Source organism: Lagenorhynchus albirostris, chromosome 5 (assembly GCF_949774975.1).
Source record: "Lagenorhynchus albirostris chromosome 5, mLagAlb1.1, whole genome shotgun sequence".
NCBI lineage: Eukaryota > Metazoa > Chordata > Mammalia > Artiodactyla > Delphinidae > Lagenorhynchus > Lagenorhynchus albirostris.
This window is the reverse complement of record NC_083099.1, coordinates 137,189,068-137,203,880: the sequence shown is the minus strand read 5'-3', so window position 1 is coordinate 137,203,880 and position 14,813 is coordinate 137,189,068. Positions and strand designations below refer to the sequence as shown.

The 14,813-nt window shown below is 41.0% G+C and overlaps 1 protein-coding gene and 1 long non-coding RNA gene across 2 annotated transcripts in view; one reads left to right on the top strand and one right to left on the bottom strand.

The window, feature by feature from the left end:
• The window catches only part of HLCS (holocarboxylase synthetase), a 198,094-nt gene that overhangs the window by 106,867 nt on the left and 76,414 nt on the right, over positions 1–14,813 (top strand). The window lies entirely within an intron of this gene.
• LOC132521335 (uncharacterized) lies at positions 5,667–7,724 on the bottom strand. Its single transcript, XR_009540816.1, has 3 exons — positions 7,602–7,724; positions 7,209–7,399; positions 5,667–6,349 (listed from the first exon to the last, which is right to left on the bottom strand). It is a non-coding gene; the product is annotated as an uncharacterized LOC132521335 (long non-coding RNA).

Here is a 14,813-nt window from a genome sequence, read left to right as displayed (position 1 = left end):
AATGGCCTTTTGAAAATCCCCTTGCGTGCTGGACGAGGGATGAGCGGACAGCTCTAAATCTGGCATTGTTGGACCAGTCGAGCAAAGACGGGTTTATTGACAGGAATGTTGCTGAAGAACCACATGAGTTGAGCTGTTTGCTTTCAGATTTAGCCGTTGTTTAGACAAGCAGAACTCTTTATTCTTGCTCAGACCTGAGTGAGCTGAGCCTCAAGGTTGAAAAGTAAAAAGAGAACATAAGAAAGAGTTCTTTCTTAACTTAGATTTCTGTGTGTTATATTGACTTTCCTTCAGAATTTTCTTCGTTCTTAGTATTATTTCTTCCATCCTGCTCCCAAAAGGATTTCTTTTCTTAGAACTTAAGTTCATACTTTCGTTATCCACTCTCTTTTTTGTTTTACTAAAAACAAAGCAAGGACAACATCAACAGCTCTAAAACTGAATAGACCTTCCCCCAAATAAACAAACAAATAGAAACTCAAGAGAACTGTGTCTCCCCGAACCCCCTCCTTAGGAACACAGCTCAAAGCCCCTAGGAGTGTCTTGGTGGAGAGCCTGCAGGTCTCAGAAGAAGGTCAGAAACTCAGCATTTACTGACTGCCTACTATGTGTCAACATTTAACACTTTGGAAGGTGGCAGTATTCCCATTTTATAGATGAGGAAACAAACCTTGAGGTCCCTCAGCTAGCAAGTACAGAATTTGAATTTGAACCTAGGTCTGCCTAAGCTTGCTTTTTTTGGTCTCTCTGTCTCTCTCTCTCTATATAAAGAGAATAAAACAGTGGTGTGGGCCACCAAAAAATTTGCCATCTCTCTGAGCTCATGGGATAGAAGGTAGGTCAGGTTTATTTCTTATTCCCATCAAAGCAGGCCATTTTGGGGCTTCTTGGACATTTATATCTACTTAGTGACCCTAAAAATCAAGCTATTAAGCTTTCAGGTTAAAAAAAAATTACCGGGCTTCCCTGGTGGCGCAGTGGTTGAGAGTCCGCCTGCCGATGCAGGGGACGCGGGGTTTGTGCCCCGGTCCGGGGGGATCCCGCATGCCGCGGAGCGGCTGGGCCCGTGAGCCATGGCCGCTGAGCCTGCGCGTCCGGAGCCTGTGCTCTGCGGCGGGAGAGGCCACAGCAGTGAGAGGCCCGCGTACCGCAAAAAAAAAAAAATTACCTGTTAATGTTTGGGGTGGAAACCCTGCCTGTTCGCTGACCTTGCACCTCCCTCTGAGTCTCACTCCACCCTGTGCCAGCCTTTGAGCAGGAAACCAGCCTTGGTCTTTGAAGCACTGCCTAGAATTTCCCGGGACGGCCTTCCTCATATTATCTCTGACTGGCGTGAGCTTTTCTTCCCGAGGGACAATTAAGGGTGGTGAAGATGCCTACAGTAGAAATAGCAAATTCTCCTGGTTGCAATGTCAGCGACGCTCAGACCACTGTTAAATCACAGATCATAGTAGTGACCCTTCTGGAGGTGATGCTTGCCCTTGTTCATTCTGGTTATTGGTTGCCTCCCTGGGAACCTGCAGCAGTGTGGACCCCCTTTGCAGGGAGCCAAGCAGCAGGCGTGGAGGGGGAGGGGGGGACACCCAATGGGTCATCATGAAAGAAGAGGTGTGCAGTTAGTGCCTTGAACAGAAAGTTTGTTGCAAGTTTTAAAAAAATCACAATCAAAATGGGCAAAAGTTGTTATTAAACCCATTTCCTGTGTTTAAAAAAAAAATTGTGGTTGAAGAAAATAGAAGCATAAAAAATCAAGTCCATGTAAGCTTGAAAAGAAACCTGCAGTGGTGGATTTGCACATCGGCCTTAATTGGCCCAATTGACCTTCTCTGCTGTATTTACAATTGCCTTAAAATTGTAAGCAGATGTTTGAAACCCCTTCTTTAATAGGTCTGCAACATCTGTTTCACCAACGCTGCTGCCCACCAAAGCAGTCGTAATTAGGGAGCACCTAATGCATACATCTTTCCTTATGGACCCAATCGATCGGATTTCTCCCTGAGGTATTAAAGTCAACCCTTATTCTTGCTTTTATTTGAATACACTTTGTATTATATTTTCTTACACAGAAGAGCAGTATGCCAGCCCAGTTAAAACAAAAAACAAAAAAACAAAACTAAGATAGTTATTCTCCATAATGAATTTTTAAAATTGTGTCTATATAGTTACTAGTAATGGGTGAAAAATGTTTGAGTATATAATAATTGTAAACCCTTGAAAATGTATGAAAGCTTTGGTCCTTTCCCGCTGCTTTTGTGTTCTCAAATGGGTGTTTCCTGCAAAACCAGCAAAGTGAAATGTGGCAATCTTAAAAGCTGGGAAGGAGCATTATTTATTTATTTTTATTTTTAAATTAATAGCCTTCAATTCTTAGAGCAGCTTTAGGTTTATAGAAACATTGAGTAGAAGGTACAGCGTTCCCATAATACTCCTTCTCCTTCTCCTGCCTGTCCTAGTTCTCCTGTGATTCATATTGTGGTGTGCTGCGTTTGTTACAGCTGATGAACCTGTATCTGTTGATACATTATTGTAGTTACAAGTGCATCATTTACCTTAGGGTTCACTCTTTGTGTTGTACATTCTGTGGGTTTGGACAAATCTCTCATGACGTGTATCTACCATCACAGTATCTTACAGAATAGTTTCACTGCCTTAAAAAATCCCCTGTGCTCCACTGATGGGAGGGAGTATCACTGACTGAAATATTCTTTTATGATGATATGTTTACTTTAAAAAGAAATTATTTCTCATGTATAATGGTCCAGAGAAACAGTCATTTTGATGTCTTAAAATTGAATGTACAAAATTTCAGAGAACAATTTTTTTATGTGCTTTATTTTTAAAATAATATTTCAGATACCTTATAAATTTTACTAAGGTTGATATGGTATGATGTACACCTGATAATTAGAAAGTCCTATAAATTGCTAACATTCATTTCAGTTGCTTACAAATAAATGATTCTTTTAAGGGTTAATTTCTTTAAAATTGTATCTTTAATGTGGACACTTATTTTAAATGACTTGCCTGAGGTAAGATATGTTTACTGGAAAGAGTTCGATGTCAATAAGTTCATTTCAGCTGTTTCCTGAAGTATGTGTTTTACCTGAAGATTCCTCCCGTATAGATGATAGCCAAAGTCTAGAAGAGAAGAACTATGCCAGGGAAAAGCACCCAGTTTCAAACATGTGAAAAGCAACAGAGAAATGCCAGCCTTAGCGCTGAGTGAAGAAATCATGGGTGGGAGAGGGAGTTGCATCTGACCCATGTACCCTCTTGACAAGTGGTTAGGCTGATACAGGTCTGTGGCCTTCAGGGCCAGGGATTAGAGTGGTTGGGCTGTCCTGGGTACATGGCCTTGGGCAGGGCACAGACTTTTTGTTTTTGTCAGCAGTAGAGATCGATTTTTTAAAAAAATTTTTAGTGAAGTATAATATGTGTACAGGAAAGTGTATATATCCTAAGGGTGCAGCATTTGAATTTTTACAGATTAAACTAGTGCATGTAACCAGATCAAGAAATACAGCCATCTTGTACCCCAGAGTCACCTATTATGGTCCCTTCTGGTGACTGTCCTCCTCTGAGGGGCACTATCCTGACTTCTAGCACCATCTCAGTTTTGCCTGTTACTGTACTTGATAGAAATGGAAACATACACGATGGACTCTTGTGTCCATCCGCGTCACTGCATGGGTTAGTTTGTTCATCCTTAATACTCCCTCTGATGAATACTCCACAATTTGCTTGTCTGTTCTAGTATTGATAAGCATTCAGGTTGTCTCTGGTTTGGGGCTTTTATGAATAGTGCTGTTATCAACAGTCTGGTTCTTTTGGTGAACATATGTAATCATTTCTGTAGAATATATTCCTAGGAGCCGACTTGCTGTGTTGTAAGGTACGCATATGTCAACCCGAGTAGAGCTTTACTCAGCCTGACAAACTGATTTCCAACCAGCCATGTATGAGAGTTCGGGGTCAGCACACTTTCAAGAACGGCACTCCCATTCTTACTTGATGACCCAGTGTTATCAACAACAAGCATTTCTAGGGTGCCTAGCCTAACCTGTAGCTATGGAACAGAGCCAAGGCAACTAAGGGGCACAACTAACATTTGTAATTGCCCACCCTGGGCCAGGCATTGTGCCTGTTGCTTTCACGTGGGTTAGTGCACAAGAACCATAAATTGTATTATCCCCACTTTACAGATGAGAAGACTGCAACTAAGATGATGTAATTTGTGCAAGGTCTTAAAGGCAGTAGTAGATTTGGGTCTACTAAAGATAGGCCCCAAACCAGAGCCCTGTGTTCTTAGCTGCCACATTGTATAGCCCTTGCCTTTGTATTTAGGCACTGACTAAATCCTCTTGATTTCCAAAGAAGCTGCATTCTATGACTTCTAGATAACGTGATGGAGGCCATTAACTTTATCCCCCTCCATAACATTTTACTGTTACTGTAAATAATCCTAATAGTAAATAATGTACTGATGGTTTGAGACTATTTATTATCAAACTTTAATGAACTCTAGATCTTTACACACATTATAAATTGTTCCTAATATTTGGACAGTGGCTTAATTTTTTGTTTGTTTTGTTTGTAGATGGAACAATGACAGCAAAAGCCAACAGAATACACTTTATTGATGCATTCAGTCCATTAAAATTTAAGTATAAGCCAACTGAGTGTAAATATTTTTGGCAAATTAAGAAACACCTTTAATTTAAGGCAGTATGATGGGCTATAAATAAATGCCTCCCAGACTTTTTTTGTGGTGTGTGCCCAAGTCTTTCTCACTTTTTTACTGAGATATAATTCACATACTATAAAATTAACCCTACTTAAACAGTTTTATCTTTCTGTTGCTTCCCCATCCCTCTCTGAAAATGAAAATCTTAATGGATTTTTAAAAATGAAATTACAAATTTAATCTAGAAGCAATATTGTAATTTAGCCTATATTTCTTTCTCATCATTTAGGAGCATTATTTTATAATCTCCTCCTATCTTTACCATGATGACAAGTCATTACTTTTTTAAAAAACATAATTAATTAATTAATTTAATTAATTAACTTATTTACGGCTACGTCGGGTCTTAGTTGAGGCACGTGGGATCTTTCGTTGTGGTGCGCAGGCTCAGTAATTGTGACGTGTGGGCTCTCTAGTTGTGGTGCACAAGCTCAGTAGTTGCAGCAAGCGGGCTTAGTTGCCCTGCAGCACATGGGATCTTAGTTCCCTGACCAGGGATGGAACCTGCGTCCCCGGCATTGGAAGGCAGATTCTTAACCACTGGACCACCAGGGAAGTCCCACTACTTAGTTTTAGTTTTAAAATATATGAGACATTTATCATTTCTGCATATCATAATTTCACTGTATGCAGTCTAAAAATAAGGAAATTATCAGTATTAATCAATTATATCTTAATATGCTAATATTCAGATGAAAAATTTTTTGATATTAGAATATTTTTCCATGGAGAGTATTTTTCAAGTTTTCATCAATAGTTATGGAAGCAATACTGATTCAACAGTAAAGGTAGACTGAATTTATTTTTAATATCTACCCACTTGTTCTAGAGATAGGTAATTTTTATATTTGGGACTAGTAATTACCTTAAACCAAATTTAAGTGTTGGACAGTGTGCCTACCTCAGTTCTATGATTATGTAAAGGTTAGTGATGAAATTTATACTAGGGTAAGTAAATCTATAAGATTTTACAGGTTTCTTAAATCAATCCAGGCATACTTTCTCTGTTTATGAGCTATTTAAGATCCATCCTTAACCTTTTACAGTAATGGAGTCTTATTGAAGATGAGAGTTTGTTTATATTTTGAGTGTTTTTTCCCCCCCTTGAAAGCACTTCTAAAGTTGTGCTAGCAAATTACAAGTGGACCATTTATAAGCTAAAGAACACTTTTGGTCTTCGGTAGTCTTGGCATTCAGTAAAATAAATGTTACTTTTACAATTTATCATTCAAGTTAGTAAGCATTTTGAGGTTTACTTGTGTTAATGTAGTTAGGTTGGAAGACACACTGATGTTGCAGAACATCCTTACAGGTCAGTATTTGGGTATGAGGAGTCTCCTTGTATCTTAAAACATTGTGAAAATTTGAAAAACATGCACGTGAGATATTAATAGTGAACTGTACCATCTTCCTGTGAACTTCTGACTTAGGTCTTTTCCGTGATGTGTCTATTAATTTCCTTTGCCCACATTTTGAGCATTGTCTTTGAAGATCTTCTATCTTGTCGTGCACGTCTTGTCCTCTTAGGCGTTCAGTGGTCCCCCGCTGCCATCTGTTCTCTTACAGTTCTTTCTTCCCGGAGCAGCTACCTATCTCTTCTACCCCCTTTTTAAAAAATTGAAGTATAGTTGATTTATAATGTGTTAGTTTCAGGTTGGAACATAGTGATTCAGTGTTTTTACGGATTATACTCCATTAAGTTATTACAAGATAATGGCTACAGTTTCCTGTGCTATACAATATATCTTTGTTGCTTATCTTTTTTATTCGTAGGAGTTTGTATCTCTTAATCCCATACCCCTAATTTTCCCCTCTCCCCTTTGGTAACCACTAGTTTGTTTTCTATATCTGTGAGTCTGGTTTTTCTTTTACGTCCTTTTGAGAATTACACTCTATAATAAAGCTGAAGTGTGGTTGTATTTCTATATAGGAAGAAAAGCAAATTCGCACAAAATAATGAGTCATTAAAATGTGTGTGAGAGAGATTTTAGAGTCAAGCATCTTCCCAACCTGCTTCCTGACATGTGAATCTAAGGAAGATGGTCAACAATTTCAGATTTATTTCTGAAAGAGCCATCTGCCTTTGACTGAAACAAGCTTTCTCCCTTTTAATCCATATTTTCTAAAGCAATACTGAAAAATGTCTTTCTTTTTTTTTTTTTCTTTTTCTTGAAGTGAACATGCTAATTCTGTCCATCAACCTCTTGTGTCTTTTCAACTATGGGTATTTGCACAGTATTGAATATGTGAAGCAGTGTCTGTGTTCAGTCTTATTTAATATAACTATAGAGACGAAATGCTTAGATTGCTCTAAAGATGTGAAGCTGGTCCCCGTTACTGTTTAAGTAATGTTAGAAATGAGAATACTTTATCTGTGTATCTGGAATGTATTAGTTTCTTGTGGCTGCTGAAACCAATGACCACAAACTGGGTGGCTTAAAACAATAGAAAATTATTCTCTCACAGTTCTGGAGGCCAGACGTCCATCATCAGGGTGTCGGCAGGGCCACGCTTCCTCTGGAGGTTCTGGGGGAGGATCTTTGCATCTTCCAGCCTCTGGTAGTTCCTGGCGTTCTGTGGCTTGTAGAGGTATCGTTCCAGTCTCTGCCTTTGTCTTCACATGACCTTCTCCTCTGTGTCTGTATCTTCTTCCGTCTGTCTCAAAAGGACATATATATCATTGGATTTAGAGCCCGCCCTGGGAATCATACCTCAAGACCTTTAATTACATCTCCAAAGACCCTTTTTCCAAGTAAGAAAACATTCCCAAGGTCTGGGTATCAGGACATGGACATATATTTGCGGGGAGGGAGGACCATGATTAACCCACTACTAAAGGAAGGAAAACTTGCGTTACCAAGAAGCTGACAGCAGGAAGGGAGATGGAATATCACTGGCCAGTTTCCTGGGAGGGCGGAGGCTTGCATCCTGGCACTGGTGCGCGGAGAACTCAGGCATGTCTTCCACTGCAGCTTTGAAATGAAACTACCGCCTAGGTTACACAAGTCAACTAAAAATGGGATGAAATGACCTAAAAATAGTTCTGAGTAATCTCTGGCTTTAAAATTGGACCAGATCCCCATGTTACTTAAAAAGGGTGGAAAGAAAAACTTGGAAAACTGTCAGCTGCATAAATGGTCATTACCTAAGGATTATTCAGATTTTGGCTTTGTTTCAGGAAACGTATTCATTTTGTTTTCAATTTATATTTTTTTGCTGTTCCCTCACCCCAACCCCACACCCCCAGTATAAGAGATTGGTTAGCTGCACAGCATGTCAGGGTTTTAACAGGGGCTGGGCTGTACTGAGCCCATGAAGAGAAAAGGGGCTTTTTCATTATCGAGCTTGACACAAGGTTCCTGATCGCAGCTGACTCACACATTTCTCTAAAATTATACTTTTATGAAAAACCAACTCTTCCAGTGTGTAAAAATTACCGCTCATTTCTTCCCATTTGACCGCTGTGGATCTTACTAATGTTTGCTCTTCTATGGAGTAACATTACTGGGAAAGAATTTTTTTTTTAAAGAAAAACAAGTATGATTCCATTTCTGCTGATAATTTTGTGTGTTTGAGAGTAAGGAGTTGTGATACTAGCACCCACTAGATAAGTTAAACATTAATGATGCCCTCTTGATTAATAGAGTTTTGTGGGGTTTTTTGCTGGGATTTTTAATTCAGCCTCAGCCTCTTTCATTCCTTTTGGACTTTTCCTGACATGGACATGGCCAAGGTGCTGTCTTTTGTGTTGTATTTTTAAATGTCTAAAGTTTGTTACAGTTTGTATCTGGGTGGATTTTGAGTTATGTACCAGAGGTTTCTATTTACAAAAGATCCTCAGATTATAAAAATTTGTGTAACATAGTGCACAGTTTTTGTAATGCTTTAGGTCTTCACAAAACCTTTGTATTTTTATTTTTTTATTATTTATTTATTTTTTTATGGCTGTGTTGGGTCTTCGTTGCTGCGCGCGGGCTTTCTCTAGTTGTGGCGAGTGGGGGCTACTCTTCCTTGTAGTGTGCAGGCTTCTCTTTGTTGTGGCTTCTCTTGTTGCGGAGCACGGGCTCTAGGCACGCAGGCTTCAGTAGTTGTCGCACGTGGGCTCAGTAGTTGTGGCTTGTGAGCTCTAGAGTGCAGGCTCAGTAGTTGTGGCGCACGGGCTTATTTGCTCCGTGGCATGTGGGATCTTCCCGGACCAGGGCTTGAATCCGTGTCCCCTGCATTGGCAGGTGGATTCTTAACCACTGCGCCACCAGGGAAGCCCACAAAACCTTTATAAATAGCTTTCTGAACAATAAGCATAGCCAATCCCAGTGCTAAGAACTTCAAGGTCCATCCAGTTTGTGTATGTTTATCACCATTCCACAAAACATTTTTGGTATAGTTCCTACTACTTGAGGAAAAAAATGCTTACTTAGCTCATTCCTTAACACTTAATGCAGGGGTTTTTTTCCTTTTTTTTTTAGCACCTGGATTTTCACTGAACTAGTAAGCAAAATAGTAATCTTAGCCTCAGGGTGAGCATAGTTCTTGATCCTGTTTTGCAATGGGAGAAGCAGATTAATTTGCCTGGATAGAAGGCTTGCCTGTGGAGAACTGTCAGCCCCTCTGAGCTTGGAGCAGGGCTGTGTTCCAGAAAAATCTTGTGATAGTGGCTAGGAGGAGTGGTGGATTGACTTGAGGGTTTTTTGGAGACTGTGTCACTAATCCAAGCAAACCATAGTAAGGATGAGAATTCAGACAGTGGCACTGGGATTAGGAGTCAGGAAGAGGTCACGGGCATATTTGCATGGCATTACTGAGTAAGAAGACTAGTTAGATGTGGGCATGGTCAGCTAGCAGATGAATATAAGCCAGGTGACTTCTGGTTGGATTAAAAAATAAATGGGAATCAGCTCTTTGTGGCAGTGACTGAAGCACGAGCGGCACACAGAAGGAGGGCGCCACCTCTGAAGGGCTATTTTCATGTCTAAAAATGACTTGGTACTGATTATTGCTGGCAAAATATGACATCCTTATAGCAGCTAATTAGACCACTCCAGGGGCATGTCTGCCCTTTAACAGCTGATGCAGGGCATGCAGGAGCACAGTACTCCTGTGACACCTGATCCCGGACCTGGACTGGGAGACACGCCCAGGTCCATAAACAGGCGGGAGCAGGGAGCCCTGGCGTAGCCCTGCTGGGGGAGTGGGACCCCAGAGAAAGGAGCACCTCCCCAGGGTCTTGCACTGAGCAGGATAGCACCCGCCTTGAGTGGGATATCACCCTGTAGCTCAGAGAGACTGTCTGAACTATATTTGGATCTATGGGCTAGGGAGGGGCCAAGTTATAAAATGACTGCTTCCAGCTGTAATCTAGAGAAATTATGACTTTACAGCTTTGACATATGCTCTGGATTTGATCTTACTGCTAATAAAATATGTTTTCGTTGTCAGTTGGTTTTAATCAAAATTTTGACCCAAAAGGTGGTAGCTGTGATTGCTGCTTTTGCCGTCTGGTCTCTGGGGGATTCATATAGGAGTGTTCAGTACCGGAAAGCTTCTTGGCGCCACAAAACTCTCGACATAATATGAAATTAAAGTCTTTGTCACAATTTTTAGGAAAGACAAAACTGTACGTTGCTTTACTGATAATATGAGTCAGACGTCTTGAAATCCCCTGGCTTTAAATCTTGGAAGCAATTGCCTGCTCTGTTGGAAATGGCTCCTCCCCAGCCCTTGGGTTCCCTGTGGGGTTCCGTAAGGCCAGGGCACTGAGGATGGGTGAGCCGAGGCTGAAGACCTTCATCCAGGCATTGAGGATAGTGGTCTCCTTGAGAAGACTTCCACTGGACAAGGTGGTGCTTCACTGGTCCTTGATCCCAGGCAACTCCTGATGGATAATTACTCTTTTTCAAAGAACTTGTTCTTGTTTCTCAACCTGAAAATTTATTGTTGAACTCAAAACTTACAAGTATTTGCGGGAAGAGTCTCTTTATACATAGCCACCATCTGCTGGACCACCCAAAGCCCTAGGACATACTGGGTCATGCTTGTGCTTAGCCTCGCTCACGATATTCTCGCGATAGGTCACACTCGCCCTTGCATATTCTCGCAGTTAGTCACTCATGCGTGGTCTGTTTTGTGATGGGTCGTGCTTGCACTTGGTTGCTCTCACACTCAGTCACTCTTGCAATGGGTCACTCTCTGATTCTTGGTGCCTCCCATAATTGGGCACACCCATGCTCAGTTGCTGTCTTTTTTCTCTCATATACACCCACTCACAGCTAGAGAAGAAAACTCACTTCTACATTTGGAACCAGATAACCTCAATGTGAAGAAACTATGTGACTACTGAGTATTAACGAAGAGCCACAATGTGTCCAAAGATAAATACTAGCAAATTCTCTTCGTTCTAGACAGATATGTGAAGGAGACTCTTCTCAAAACTTAAGTCCACAGTTTGTGGGCTAATTTTGATCACTACAGATACTATCGAGATGCAATTATTTCAGTTATGTAAAGCTGCAGTAATTTTGGTGTGGGAGTCTTTGGCACCTATACCACTTTCTTTCTTATTTTGGAATCTTTCCCTGTGTTTTATCTGGTTTATCCTTCTGGCTTGGCTAACGCCCCATCCTCTTCTTTTTACCGTAGGTATTTCCATATCGTGTCCTGCCTTTACTGAGTATTAAAATCTCCATATAGAATCAGTGTCCAAGTCAAATATTTTAAGATAAATTTGTTTCAAAAGGCTTGTCAAAAGGCTTCCTATTTTGGGAGGGTTCTATGTACCCTCTGTGTCTCATGGTATCGTCCAAGGGGAGAAAGTTCACTTTTTTTTGCTCTTCCAGAAACTGGAAAATAAAGAGCAAACTCCTGTGCTTACTTTAGTCATCCAACTAATGAAACCAAAAATTGGGTGCTAAGAAGGTGACTGTAAATCTGGTAATGCTTCAGAGTCCTTTCAAGGTTCATGCTTCCATGAGGGCTATCTTTTGAGGGAACATGTTTTTTTTCCTACCTACCTTTGAGGACATATTCTGTTGACTCTTGAGTTAGCATAATCTTCATTTCTTAAATGAGAGAAAGCAATTTAAAGGTAATGTTTTGGGAAACAATGAACAAGGAGTTAGGGAACAATTGTCAGTGTTAGGTTTGAGGCTCTGTGTAACTTACTAGCTGTGTGAGTTTGGGCAAGTTACTTAACCTCTCTGTGCCTCATTCTCCTTATCTGCAAAGCAAAGATAATATATTATGAGTATGAAATGAGCAATGGCTGTAAAGTGCTCAAAACTATGCCTGGCATGCACTAATCTATCTGTGGCCACAGGAATCCTTGTCTAGGCGGCAAGGGAGGTTGGGGAGCTCTAGCCATCACTTACTTTGCTGTTGCGTGTTTAACCAACTCTCTTCATACATTAACTGAGTCCGCTGTTAAGGAGAAGAGCTTCGCAGTTGTGTGCTCTATGCTAGATCCTTCATTGGGATTCTCTCGTATGATAGCCTGCCTGCTGGGAGTCCAGTCAAGTAGACGGTAAGGTAAAGCCTTGTGTTCTTTTCTTTCCTTCCTCTTCCTCCTTATCAGGTATTTCTTTCACCTTTTGCCCTTTCATTAGGTTATAGCTCTGAGCGCAAAAAAGCCAGACGGCCACTTGCCAAGCAGTAGATTGGACATAGATGAGAGGGGCCGATGCATATGTAGCAGCAGTAACCTGTCTGCCTGGGACTTCCTTGCATGGCTTTAAAGGACCAGGTCTTCAGTATCTAATTGAGCCTAAATGCCAATTTATGTGCAAGAACACATCTCTTAGGGAATTGCGAGGATTTTTTCCCCCTTCCACTGTGGTGGTAGAAAGGCAGAAAATATGAGCTGTAAAAGCATGGCTGCATCCTGTATCTTGGGCTGCTTGTCTTATGTCTAATCAATTACCTTGATGCTGTTAGACGAGGGCAAGTCATTGGGGGAGCATTCCTAGTGAGATTCCTGAGAGTTGATGATTCAGAGACCAGTTCTGGAACAGAATGTAAGAAACTGTATCTTATAAAAGTTTAAAATATATTCCCTTCTGGGCTTCCCTGGTGGCGCAGTGGTTGAGAGTCCGCCTGCCGACGCAGGGGACACGGGTTTGTGTCCCGGTCGGGGAAGATCCCACGTGCCGCGGAGCGGCTGGGCGCGTGAGCCATGGCCGCTGGGCCTGCGCGGCCGGAGCCTGTGCTCTGCAGCGGGAGGGGCCACAGCAGTGAGAGGCCCACGTACCACACACACACAATATATATATATATACGTATATATATATATATACATATATATATATATATATATATATATATATATATATATTCCCTTCTACCTACTAAGAACGCCTGAATCCAAAAAATTCAATACCTAAATATAACATTTTTCGGTTTCCGGACAAAGTAGTTCTTTTGATAAAAGAACTTCATTTCTTCTTCTTTTTTAAACATCTTTATTGGAGTATAATTGCTTTACAATGGTGTGTTAGTTTCTGCTTTATAACAAAGTGAATCAGCTATACGTATACATATGTTCCCATATCTCTTCCCTCTTGCATCTCCTTCCCTCCCACCCTCCCTATCCCACCCCTCTAGGTGGTCACAAAACACTGAGCTGATCTCCCTGTGCTATGTGGCTGCTTCCCACTAGCTATCTACCTTACATTTGGTAGTGTATATATGTCCATGCCACTCTCTCATTTTGTCCCAGCTCACCCTTCCCCCTCCCCATGTCCTCAAGTCCATTCACTAGTAGGTCTGTGTCTTTATTCCCGTCCTGCCCCTAGGTTCTTCATGACCACTTTTTTTTGGATTCCATATGTATGTGTTAGCATACGGTGTTTGTTTTTCTCTTTCTGACTTACTTCACTCTGTATGACAGAGTCTAGGTCCATCCACCTCAGAACTTTATTTCTATATGCTGAAAGTTTTGACTTCTTTCCTACCCTTAGGCTGTCCTCAAAGATTTCTATTTCTTCAATTTTCCTTAAAATTTTTCAATAGAGCTTGTAAAAAGTTTTGAAAAGGAAGTTTTGTAGAACTTGTCATGTGTTCATTTAGCTATTTGAGAATGTTAATTGTAGTTAACTCTGGGTCTCTTATTCGATATCAGGAAACAATATTCAAGAAAAACTATTGGCACCTCTAGTTTAAGATGGCAGTCTGCACACGTGTTCATCTTTTCCCTTCTTGAGCCCCCATTAAAATGACTGTATGAGAGTAAAAGTTAAATATCTACAACATCAAAGAAAGTAAGAGATGGTTATCAGCAGATGATAGTTAAGCCATTTTCTGGAAGATGGAAAACAGATGGAGGAATCATGGCTGGTGCAGCCTAGGGTACACATGGAGCTCTGAAGTTATGGAGGGAGACTCAGCAGAATCCTTACAGGCTTTGAACTTAGGATGTATCTATCGCGGAGGGCTGAAAACATAGGACCCGGTTACATGCTTAGGTAGTTTTAGCCAAGTAAAATATTTATCTTTAAAGAAATTGAGTGACTTTGGGTGATAGCTAGCACAGTTAATGTGGTACTGGTACCTCAAAGAAGCATATGTCTATATATAGATATAGACATATTTTGACAAGAAACACGAAATTTCTGAATCGGAGAACAGACCTCGTGTTACTTGCAGAGCTTCATAGTGCTCACTCCCCGTGGGACGATGCAGTAAGAGGCTGATGGTACCCTGTGTATTAGTTTGCCAGGGCTACCATAACGAGGTATCACTGGCTAGGTGGCTTAAACAACAGAAATTTATTTTCTCACAGTTTTGCAGCCTGGAAGTCTGAGATCAAGGTGTGGGCAGGGCTGGTTCCTTTTGAAAGCCATGAGGGAAGGCCTCTCCCTGTGGCTTGTAGATGCTCATCTTCTCCCTGTGTCTTCCCGTTGCCTTCCCTCTGTATGTGTGTGTCCAGATTTCCTCTTCTTACAAGGACACCAGTCATACTGGATTAAGGCCCATCCTAATGACCTTATTTTAACTTAATCACATCTGTAAAAACCTTGTCTCCAAATATAGTCACATTCTAAGATACTGGGGGTTGCGATTTCAACATTACGAAAACAGA